The sequence below is a fragment of the Canis aureus genome, chromosome 5 (genome assembly GCF_053574225.1).
Source record: "Canis aureus isolate CA01 chromosome 5, VMU_Caureus_v.1.0, whole genome shotgun sequence".
NCBI classification, from domain to species: Eukaryota; Metazoa; Chordata; class Mammalia; order Carnivora; family Canidae; genus Canis; species Canis aureus.
In genome coordinates, this window is record NC_135615.1 from 5,751,127 (window position 1) to 5,762,913 (window position 11,787).

Here is an 11,787-nt window from a genome sequence, read left to right on the forward strand (position 1 = left end):
ACTTTGGAGGTTAGGAATATAAATGTCCTTTTTTTAAATGAATTCTATGATTGCATAAAAATTCAAAGGAATTTGGAAGAAAATTTATCTATTTTTTAAAAGATTTTATTTATTTATTTGTGAGAGACACAGAGAGAGAGGCAGAGACACAGGCAGAGGGAGAAGCAGGCTCCCTTTGGGGAGCCTGATGTGGGACTCAATCCCAGGACCCTGGGATCATGACCTGAGCCAAAGACAGATGCTCAACCACTGAGCCACCCAGCCATCCCAAAATTTATCTATTTTTGATGCATTTATAAGCTAGTAAAATTCTTGGAAAATAATCAGATAGCATCTATGAATATTTTAAAAGCACAAAGGCCAATCAAATATATCATTTCTAGGAATCTTTCCTATAGAGAATTTTCTAAGTGAGTAAAAAAGTATTTCTACATAGTTGTTTTTCAACATTGTTTATAATATAAATTTAATTAGAAGTAACCTAAATGCCCAATCGATAAAGGGATGATTAAATAAATTCTAGTACATACAATTCTGTGTAATTGTTTAGAAGAATGAATTATATTACATAAACTCACATGGGAAGAGCATCAATGAAAACTAGAGGGAGAAAAGCTTGTTAAAGTCCATTTATATATGGAGGTATGTGTAATGTCTGGGAGAATATACACCAAAGTGTTAAACTGTTATCAGAGAGATTGAACATTTTTTATGTACCTCTAAATAACTTGAAATATTTCAACAAAAATGTTGTTTTTTTAAAAAGAAAACCTGATTGAAGTATAATTAATATAGTGTTATATTAGTTTCAGGTGCACAATATAATGATTCAGCAGTTTTATACATTTCTCATCACTCTTCATGATAAGTCTATATTCTTAATCCCCTTTATCTATTTCACCATTCCCCTCCCCAAAAAACCTCACCTCTGGCAACTACCAGTTTGTCCTCTGTATTTGTTAAAACAGAATAATTTTCCTGATTTTAAAAGAATTTTAAAATAAAAATAATGCAATGTATCTATCCAAAATTAATTACTCAAGTTAAGGATATGTACAGTGGTCTACATAAGACATAGCTATATCTAATTTCAGAGTTATGTATTAGTAATATTTTTGTCAGGTATCCCTGCTCAATGTAATTTTTAAAGGAAATCTACTGTAAAAACTGCACTGAAAATAAGATCCATACCCCCACTCCTTCCATAATTGCAGCCACTCTCTTTTTCCATTACCACCCCCACAACACAAATAATTGGATTAGCATCCCCAAAAAAAGGAGCTAAGGAGAATGTAGAAAAGGTAAAGATGGAAATGAAGTGGTCTCACCTATGATCATGGGAAAAGCAATCAATCAACCAATAATAAAGATAACTGTGCGAGTCTTAATTTTGACCAAAAATCCATGAATTTTTTTGATAGGAATTTGATTTGAAGTATTATTTTTCTCACAGTGGTTCCAGAACAGAGTTTGCCCTGGCTAAACAGCTGCTCTCTTTATCCCTCGGGCTACCAATGACAAAGAAGCCTGGACACAAGGGCTTGCTGAGAGCCTCCAAACCAGAATGACCTCCCCAGGACCCTGAATCTGCAAGAGCAACCTTTCTAAGTTTCACCTCCTGAAACTGAATGACTTTGCATCATTCCCTGAAAGAGACCCCACATTTGTGGGATAACCATTCTTCTCTGATTCCAAACTGCTTCCAGAGCAAATGTGCCCCAACATGTCATATGAAGGAGGTGAGTACCCTTACCCAAGAGATGGTCAGTAAATTAAGAAGTGGGCAGGTTTTTGAGAGCTTTCAGAAATGAAGTTTTCTAAAGTGAGAAAATTGGCTCTAGATGGCTGGAGGTGGAGGACTTAACCTCCTTTCCTTGTTAGTTTTTCCTTTCCTTCTTTTTACCACGTTAGTATCCCCACAACACTCCTTGAGGAAGTAATGCTCATAAACAAGACATTCTTGTTATCAGCCTACCTGTGTGTAAGCAACCTGTGTAGTCACTATAGTTCCCTCTAGACAGACTGGGAGGTGCTTGAGCTGCTCTAGCCTTTCCTCTCCGCTCACCTAAAGGAGGTAAAGACTGAAGGAAGCCACAGCTCCCTTCATGGAGTGACTGACCACAGGGTTCTGTATGGCCCACCTTAGGAACAGTTTGTGCAAATCCCCAAGGAGCTTTCAAGTTTTTTCTAAATATAAAAAAGTTTGTTAACAGTGAGACACATAAAAAATAAATCAGGGGTGGGGGGCGGTTCACCCCTCCATGATGTGATTAATGTCTGAAGCTACTCAAATTATGGTCTAGTGAGGAAAACTTCAACAAAAAAATGTCTCTTGAATATTAAAAGATTCTATTTGTTTTGTAATCTGCATTTTTATTCCCCAAGGGCCTCTCATTCCTGGTCTAATTCTGCAAGATTCTATCTTTTTTTTTTTTTTTTTTTTTTGTAGGCTGCACATTTTGACATTTTGATGTTAGTATCAGCCTTATTGATGAATAGTCCCAAGTTTGGAAGTATTTTGAAAGCTGCCCTTGTCTGCCGCAGTAGGGATGCGCAAACCTGGTACGTCAATCCTTTGATGGTGAAAATCTCTGACAGGGTTTGGACATTCACAGTTCTGCTTATATTATTCTGCCAAATTGCATCATCTGAATTCAGCAGTTTAGCTTTTTCCTTTCTATCTTTCTTCTTAGAAAACTTTTTTCTTTCTTTTAATCTCTTTATGCCCTTAGAGCAAATTTTAATAGTCACCTAACCAAAAGAGAAGATACTTAAAACTAATAAAAGAGGCAGAAAGACAGATAGTAGAAAATGGGTTTAATCAGAACTCTCTAAGGCAAAGTTTCTAAAACTTGATAAATCCATGGAGATCTTTAAAAAAAATTGAACTCTATTGTTAACTCAAAATGTTTTCTAACTTAATGACATGAGCGATGTATAAACATAAAATGAGGTATGAATTCTTTATACTTATATTCCTTATGTGAATTTTATTAGTCAACTAATACTGATTGCATAAATGAAAGCACCAAAGATCTCTGTTGCTTGCACATTAAATTTTTTTTTTTTTTTTTTTTTTTTTTTATTCACAGCTGGGTTTGGCTGATGTCAGGTAGACTAGGTAAAGACTAGCCCCAGGTTACAAGTAGAATCAGTTCTCCTCAAGTCTTCATTTTGAGATCAGAGGCTACACGGAGTTTGGGGTTTTTGTTGTTGTTATTGTTTGGGTTTTTTGGCTCTTTGAGTTTTGTTTAGGTTTTTTTTAATGATGTATTACTGGACTAAAGAGGCAATGCCAAACCATGCACACATATTTAAAGCCTCATCATGTTTATTAACATTCCAGCCAGGTCCAGCTTCAATGGGGCAAGGAAATATCTTAGTTTACTCTAGTCAAGGTACTGCAAAGTCCCAAGGCAAAGAGCATGGATGAATAGATCTATAAGAGGAAGTATATGAAGAATTGAGAATGACAGCTGCTTAATCCACCACAGTCTCCTTCAAATAATAATTATTCACTTTGCTCCCTTTTGCAACATACTCCCCCCACCCCTGCCTCTCAAGACATTTTAATTAAAAAGTCTCATCCAGTCATAGCATGGGGTTCAAAGTTCAGGATCTGTGCTTTACCCTGGGGCCAGATGTGGCTCTTCCCAATCTAGATATTTACAAGCCAAAACAAAACCAAGGAATCTGTCACCCTCTGCCAACATACAATCATAAAACAGGGACAAGATTTAGCAGTAAACTCTCCTATCTGAAAAAAGGGAAGATTGGAAGGCATATGGGGTCAACTGGTCCACAGACACTCTGAAACAGGGATATATCAGCCAGTTTCTCCACTAGGGTAGGGAACAGTCCTTTATTCGGGCCCTGGCTCTGCTCCCTGGGACAAAGGGCCCAGTCCATTGTTCTCCACAGCCCTGCTCTGCCTCCAGTGTGATTTTTCTTTCCACCCTTTGGGGCCACATCTGAAATAGTATTGCCGAACATGAGCAGTTCTCTCACCCACTTGCTACCCTTAGAAAGTTGGGATCCCAGAGCTTTTTGATCCATCTCAAAGTCAACCTCTTCATCTAGCATGGCAGCACTTTTGCAAACATGGCTCTTGAAAACCTGTTGGATTTTTGATGCCGTTAATTACAGCCACTCCATGTGCCAAAATCCACACTGTAGTTTTTGTGAGGCCTGTCTCTCTCTAGACTTAATTACAAGTACTTTGAGTTCATAATCACTTTTCTCAAAAGTCATTTTGTCCAGGTGAAGGTATCTACTGCCAGACATTGCCTTAAGGTCGGTCTTAATGAGGTTGTGCCTGGATTTTGTCATTTCTGTGAGGCTATTTTTTAGTAGGTCTTTCAAATACAAGGTGTTTTTAAATTTTATCTCTTACTGAATGGAAAGGAGAAACAATTTTATTTATCAACCCTACAGCTTCTGGAATTTCTAGGTTCTCTACATCCCCTCTCAATTTTGCCTGCAAAGTGGCCAGTTTTTCTGAGCTCATCACTTTCTTGTTGTACCTTTTTGAATGCAGCAAATTACAGTCTGTTCACATTATCAAGATTCTGATTGAGAACCTTTCTGTCTGCCACAGGTTCATTAAGTACTTTTTTTTTGCCTTTGGGCCACTGAAAGCAACGGTTTTGCCAGTGTTTTGCTGCCACATAAACAGCTTGCCTCTTTTCCAGCTTCCTACGGCATTCTGCCTTCTCTAGTGAGGGGTGCTGCGAAGTCACAAGACATAAGCTTGGCTTGTAGAACAGAGAATGCTGGGATAGAGAGAGATGAAAAATTGGGAAGAATGATATAAATCATTCTGATATACCGCCCTGATATAAATCAACACATTTTGTAAATTTGTTTAAATACTCACAAAAACAACAAACCTCAAGGAAATAGCATTAACAATGTGATGACTTTTTTTTTTTTTTGGTTTATATCAAATCACAGCTCAAATGTTAATACTGCTTCTAGGCGTGTTCTTTAGAATATGACTTTACCACCATATGCCGGGTGATGACTCAAATCTCAGCCCAATTCTGAATTTTAGCTCTTACAAAGTCATCATTTATTTCATACAGTATGAGATATTTTGGCCTTCACTTGGCTTACACATGTCATTTACAGATCAAGTCTGACTGCATGCCTTTCTCACTAGTCTACCTCAATTACAGTAGCATACAGTAGCATACAGTCATATGACTCTTTGGTTAGAATTATTTGATTATAAGATAATCTTCCTGATGATCTAGAACATGCCCCTGTGTTCCTGTCAGTGCCAGCCAATTGTTAGTAATGCGTTGGCCCAGGAATGCCCGAGGCCAATCACCTGGGTCCATATTATTTATGCCAAGGTCCCATAGACATTTTCGCTGACCAGAGTCAATGGTGGTGGCTGTACCAGCCTTTGTGTTTTTACATTTGCAAGATGCACCTCAGTGCCAAAGATAAGGGAGCACTGGAGGTCCTGGAGGGTACACAGCACATCCAAGGGCCATATAGTGAGGTCATGGGTAGAGAGAGAGGGAAGAAGTGTGGATCTGGGGCTTTGACTTTATTGGCATCCAAGTGTGGTTCCCTAGGGTTTCTTGGGTTCACTCTTTATTGGAGAATTTACAGCATCCCAAGCAGGAATTGGGGTGCAAGAAAGAAAAATTGGGTTGACTCAAGCAATCATCTATCTAGGTGACACAGGGCTTTCTGAAAAGGGACCTTCACAGGTGAGGGCAGCCTAACTCCTTAGCACAGTTGTTTAGCTAGTAGCTGTGTCATACAGCTGGCAGTATGTTTATTTGAGATGGACTTATTTGAAATGAATACCTCAGCAATCAAAAGCTTGATGTCAGGCACCTACATTACAATCAAAAAGGTTAATGTCAGGCACTCACACTATATCGTGTTAAACATTTTCATGCTATTTTTGGTATGAAAACACAAGCATTTTTCAATCTCAGCACTCACATATTAGTGAGAATATGGTCTATAGATCCCCAAGCCGAGAACACTGATCTGAAGGGTTATGGGGGGATTTTAAATAACATGACATTCTTTAAAGAGCTTAACCCAATACTGAGTAAATGCTCAGTAATTTTCAGTTTCCTTCTCTTCCCTTTTCACTTTATAGATTAGACTTTCATAGTCCACAGTGAGCATTAATTTGTTCAGCGCTGTCTTCAGGTGGAACATCTGCATAAATCTAGCTTTGTGAATATTTTTAAACTGAGAGATTTTCCATCTGTTTTGGAGTTATAGCAGTCCACATTATCCTCACTTGAGCTCTTAATGATATATGTGTGATGGAAACAAGACGTCTTAACGTGTAAGTATTCACTGCCTCCCCAGTCCTGTCTGTGCAGATTCTACCCTTCCCCCACCACCTTAAGCAAGTCTTTCTTTGCCAGTCTAGTTCTTGGTGTTTTTGTAATGCAAAATTAGAAGACAGGGAGAGCAACTGGGCCAGAGCTGCAGTCAAGTAAGGGAAAGGATATTTGCTTTCTGGGTCAGCCCTGGGTTCTTTCTTGTGGAGAATCCAGGTAATGAGCAAAGCAGAAATGAAACCATAAAAAGAAGCTCAATTCTAAATTGATCTAAATAAGAAAGAGATAAGGTGGGGGCAGGAGGAAGAAGACAGAAAAGCCATAAAAGGTGGGTGTCAGGGGAATTGGGGGATTTTGAGAAGACTGCAAAAAACACGGAGTACGAAAGAAGTGTGGAAGACAGATAATATTTTTTAAAGTATTGTTGTGGGTTATGGCACAGATCTCCCTAACAGTTCTTGAGAAATGCACATAAAATATTAAAATGTCTTTTAATTTCTGTTGGGCTACTGGAGTATATATTTCTTCAAATGGAATGCTATGCTAAAATTGATTCATCTGAGCCCTGTACACACATATACACACTTTATATTTGGATCATATACAATCCTTCCTAACTAAACAGCCAGGATCCGGTTACATATTCTCTTTGAACTCAGCCTGGGGCTCTATCTGATCTTTTGCCCACCCCAACCTGGGCAACCATCTCCTTCCAGACTGTAAGAGAGAGAAATAATCTTCTATTATATTTGAACCAATGATTTATGGAAGTATCTGTTATTGCAGCTTAGCCTATACCACAATCAATACATTTAGAATATGTTGCTTTCAGTTTAAGGAATTATTAATTAATAAATAATGTAACTTTTATATACCACTTTCCATATTATGCAAATAATATGATGTTCAGTCCAAAAGTTCAGTCATCAGAGAAGTGCCATTCACTGGCATGAGAATTCATCTCTTCCTGTATAATTATGTTGTGATTGATTAAAATAAAGTTCAGATTTACAAAACTAGAATAGTGAGCCAGCTGATAGCTGTACATTCTTATAGCATTTATTCACTTATTTAGTAAAATTTTTGAATGGTTTCCAGTGTCCAGTCCAGCACAAAAAGAACTTGGAAGTTATCTCTCCTATCCACATAAAAATAGCTGAATCAACAACAATTCTGGGATCCATTAGAGAACTGAGGTCATAGGGCAAACCCCTGCCTCAAAAATTATAGAGACAGATAGGTGAATCCCACGCAGGAAAAACCTTCTAGAGACCCATTTATGGCATAGGAAACCTAAATTGTAATTGACAAATTGCTGGAGGCTCTGTGCAAATTTGAGAATTAAAAACTCCAGAGTGGGATCCAGCCTTGGGAAGGTGGAATGAGTTTTATCTCCAAAAGCCCTACCAGGTTCTCATAGAAAAGATCAGAGGAAACTCTCCACTGTGTCTGGCAAAGAACCATAGGAAATATAAGAAATATTGAATTCTTACTATGTAATGTACCAGGCAATGTATTTGTTGGAGTTACAGTGATGTTAAACAAAAGCTCTCTCTTTGTGGAGCTTTTTTTTTTTTTTTTTTAAACATTTATTTGAGTGAGAGAATGAGCAAATGAGGGGAGGGGAGGGAATCTCAAGCAGATTCTGTGCTGAGTACAGAGCCTGATACAGGACTTGATCTCATGACCTGAGCTAAAACCAAGAGTCAGATGCTCAATTTATTGAACCACCCAGGTGCACCTCTCTTTGTGGGGCTTACGTGCTAGTGAAGAAATAGGACAATAAACAATAGAATTTCAATCAGTGATAAGTGGTATGAAGAAAATAAGGTAAAGCGAGGGCTAGAAAGTGATCAGGGAGGAAAGTACAGCTATTTCAGATAAGGTGGTCAGGGAAGATCTCCCTAAGAGGTGGCATCTGAGCTGAGGTGTGAATGGATTAGAAGCTTGCTTTGTAAATGCAGATAGATCCATATTCAGTCCATTAACATTCTTCCTTCTGACCTTCTAGACATTCATGGACACCATGGATCCCAGAGAGAAGCTGACAGAAACAGTCTGACCTCCACTGTATCAGTGAGGTCAACTGCTTGATCTCTGGTGCCTAAGATTATTGCAGGGAAATGTTTGATGAGGAAAAGAAAGTAATCAAATTCCTGGATGAGTTATGCAATAGGTCTGTTCCCCCCAAAACCTGTCAATCTTTCAAATAAACCCTTCTGAATTTTGTGATCTATTTGTTGAGATTGCTTTTCATGAGCTGATTAATTATAGTATATTATGATAATGTTCTTCATTAGGTAGAATGTTCTGTGATTGATTAATATAGCTCCCATTTATTTGATTAATATAACTTTATTTCTATTGCTAGTCAAATATACTATTTTCAAGTGGTTAGATATAGTATCTGTAGTAATTTTTATTTCAGAAATTGGGACCCCTTGTGCCTATTTTAACATCATTTCTACCCCACTCCTATCCTCCATTTATCTATAAAGTAATACTCATTTATCACACAGTTTTTTATATTTTTAAAACCAGAGGAGGGGGTACTTGAAAAGCCGAGAGTAATGGTTTACAAACTGTGCACCCGGAAGTAGCGATGTAGATTTGCCTTGGGAGGCAAGTAGAAAGCAGAGAGAAAAGGAGAGGCAAAGAGGCTGGCATTGGAAGAATGAGAGGTGGAGACTGCAGGACTTCAGGCCCACATTTGTCAAGAGAGCCAGGCTATGCTGCAATGGCATACGATCTCAATGGTATCCTATCATGAATGTTTATTTCTCTCCCCACAAACACCAGCATAAGGCAAAAGACCTCTTCCATCTAGTAAGCGTAGGGTCCAGCTGTCATCATAGTGTGATGCTATTATGTATCAATACACAGACTCCACTGTCTGTAATGGGAAGAAAGGAATGGAGGATCCACAGGGGTTTTAGGGCCGGAAAGCCATCACATGGTCTCAAGCTAACTTTAAGGGAATCTGGAAGACCTAAGCAACCACCTGGAATACACAGAAAGCCCAAAATATTTCTGCCAACAAGCCCTACCGCCACTTTGAGGAGGGTAGCTATTTATTTATTTACTTATGTATAATGTTTCCAAGGGATATTTTACCTGAAGAATGCATTTTCTAGCTAAAATATATATATATATAAAGGCACCGATCCAAAAATAAAGTGATTATTTCAAGGGGCGCCTGGGTGTCTCAGTCAGTTAAGTGTCTGGCTTTGGCCCAGGTCATGATCTCACACTGGGCTCCCCGCTTCTCCTTCTGCCTCTGCCCCTCCCCACTCCCACTTGTGCTTACTCTCTCCTTCTCAAATAAATAAAATCTTTAAATAACACGATTATTTCAAATCTAAGATTGCCTCATTCTGGTATGTTTCTGAGAATATCAACTTTTATGGTTTGACCAAGATCAGGAAGACTGTTGATAGATTGATATACTGACTTGTCAGAATTGACAAAAAAGAACATCATCCCATGTAGATGTTGAGCTTCTATTCTAGAACAATAGTCCTAGGACAGGGTATAAAGTATTGGTGACCACCATTCATTCCACCCCTTTTCTAGTTGGCCTTCTCAGGTCATAGAGACTAGAAACTTAAGATCTACATTTTCCAGACTGCCTTGCAGCTTGAATTCTGAATGTGATCTAGGCTTGACAAATCAGATGTACTCTGCGGGAGACTTGGCATTTGGAAGTACGATAGAGGCCTTGCCTCTGCAGTTTTGATATGTCTTCTGGTAGGCCTCCTCACAGAGACATTTGAGGTTTTCCATGCTGCCCTCAGCTGTTCCAGTGGAGTGGGGCAGAGGGAGAGAGGAAATCTAAGCAGACTCCACGCTCAGGATGGAGCCACAGGCTGGGCTCAATCTCACAGCCCTGAGATCAGGACCTGAGACAAAATCAAGAGTCCCATGTACAACTGACTGAGCCACCCAGGCACCCCAATCTAAATGTTAGCTTGAATTACAAAATATAAAAATGTATTTGGTTTATGGTATTTGCAATACTGCATTTCCACATGTGAACTTTCTTTGTATAAAGTAATTTCATATATTCATGTTATGAAAAATTGGGACACCTGGGTAGCTCAGCAGTTGAACGTCTGCCTTGGGCTCAGGTCACGGTTCTGGGGTCCTGGGATCGAGTCCCCCTTTAGGCTCCCTGCAAGGAACCTGCTTCTCTCTCTGTCTATGTCTCTGCCTCTCTCTCTCTCTGTCATGAACAAATAAAATCATTTTAAAAAAAAAGAAAAAGAAAAAATAAGTAGAGAAAAATAATTTCATCAAAGGGGAGTAAAATAAGTCTAAATCTAGTTATAAAGTGTGAATTAAAAATTCATAACTAAAGCAATCAGCAATTACAGGATAAGTCACCATTGTATATAGTATTCATATTTATATCGCAGTCTAGTCACTATGCTACAGAAATAGCTTTCTTATTTTGTTTTTACAAATATTTCTCTATACCAATAATACCCTTAAAATAGTTTTTCCATCTCTATCTATGTCCACTGCTTTCTGTAAAGACTGTATCTAACTGGGTACTATTTGTCTTTCTAGGTTAAGAAGAAAAGTCTGAAGTAAGCTATAACTAAGTTCTTTGCAACCTTGCTCTTCAACGTGTGGTTAAAAAAAAAACACAAAGCAAATAAACAAAAAAAAGCAAAAATAGACCCATAAATACAGAATAAGCAAACTGGTGGATGCCAGAGGGCAAGGCAGTGGGGGGAGGGGCAAATGGGTGAAGGGGAGTGGGAGGTATATAGGTTTCCAGTTACAGAATGAATAAATCACAGGTATGAAAGTTACAGCATAGGGAATGTAGTCAGCGGTGTTGTAACAGTGTTGTATGGTGACAGATGGTAGTTATCCTTGTGGTGAACATAGGATAATGTACAGAGTTGCTGAATCACTATGTTGTACATTTAAAACTTATGTAACATTGTGTGTCAACTATACTTCAATTAAGCAAGCAAGCAAGACTATGGTCCTTGAACCATCAGCATCACCTAGGAGCTATTAGGAATGCAGAACATACCCAAATGTATGCATTAGGGATTTGGAGCAGAGCACAGATGTAATCAAAAGTTTAAAAGTACAAACTTTGAAGAAAAGTTAAAAGCTTCTAGAATTAAAATACTTAAAGGAAATTGAAAAATAATCTTCTAACCTTTGTCAGAGAATGGTTTCTGGCTATTCACACTCTCTAGCATCAACCAGAAAAGTAATTAGTTCCATATAAAGGATGAGAGTTTCAGGCGAGGCATAAAATTAATAATGGAACATCTCTTTATTTGAGGGTCTTTAAAAATATATTGGGTAGAATCCCATCATGATCTAATTGTGGCCTTGACTAGATGTGGAAAGATAGATTATATAACTCTTTAAGGTCTTTTCTAACTAAACAGTCAATGAATGGTCTCTGTATAAATAAAATTCCATCGTGAAAATCAACTCA

At 38.2% G+C, this 11,787-nt stretch overlaps 1 long non-coding RNA gene across 1 annotated transcript in view; it reads left to right on the forward strand.

The window, feature by feature from the left end:
* LOC144313637 (uncharacterized) overlaps nucleotides 1-8,566 on the forward strand; it is a 29,563-nt gene extending 20,997 nt beyond the window's left edge. The window contains exons 2-5 of the long non-coding RNA XR_013379267.1: nucleotides 1,454-1,739; nucleotides 2,450-2,562; nucleotides 6,128-6,322; nucleotides 8,332-8,566. This is a non-coding gene — a long non-coding RNA (uncharacterized LOC144313637). The remainder of the gene's footprint in view (nucleotides 1-1,453; nucleotides 1,740-2,449; nucleotides 2,563-6,127; nucleotides 6,323-8,331) is intronic.
* The last annotated feature ends 3,221 nt before the right edge of the window (nucleotides 8,567-11,787 follow it).